The sequence below is a fragment of the Mastomys coucha genome, unplaced genomic scaffold, assembly GCF_008632895.1.
Source record: "Mastomys coucha isolate ucsf_1 unplaced genomic scaffold, UCSF_Mcou_1 pScaffold13, whole genome shotgun sequence".
NCBI classification, from domain to species: domain Eukaryota; kingdom Metazoa; phylum Chordata; class Mammalia; order Rodentia; family Muridae; genus Mastomys; species Mastomys coucha.
In genome coordinates, this window is record NW_022196895.1 from 54,377,802 (window position 1) to 54,378,285 (window position 484).

At 41.1% G+C, this 484-nt stretch overlaps 1 protein-coding gene across 1 annotated transcript in view; it reads left to right on the forward strand.

Annotated features, from left to right (window-relative positions):
* Slc27a6 (solute carrier family 27 member 6) overlaps positions 1 to 484 on the forward strand; it is a 64,216-nt gene that overhangs the window by 11,864 nt on the left and 51,868 nt on the right. The window lies entirely within an intron of this gene.

Sequence of the window (484 nt, forward strand, 5' to 3'; positions counted from 1 at the left end):
AAAAAAAAAAAAAAGCAAAACCATAGGGCTGCTGTATTTCCCATTGGGTTGTACCAGGGCAAGCATATACCCTGACACATTTCCTCCTGTCTACGTCCAATCAGGCATAAGCATATACCCTGATGTGTTCCTGCCCTCTTACCTCCCGCCTACATTCGATCAAGCATATCTGACTCAGCTGGGTCAAACTGGTTTAGGAGAACAAAAACATGTTTCTTGTTATCTCCCCCAAACAATAGTCTCTAGTATTTCAGGAAGTGTCTGTCTTTGGGCAAGCGGGACTTAGCTCACAGGTTAACTTTGACCCCAGCAGTAGTTTTATTTTAAAACTGAAAAAATTATAATTCTAGTAATAAGTCTTTTAGACTATTTAAGGCAGCTGTAAAGAGACAGAAGGCAGGAAGAAGCAAGGCTTGCTCTGACTTTAGGTAAGACAATGTTTCTCCATGATAGGGGGTACTTGTGCAGATGCTCAAAATGTCTA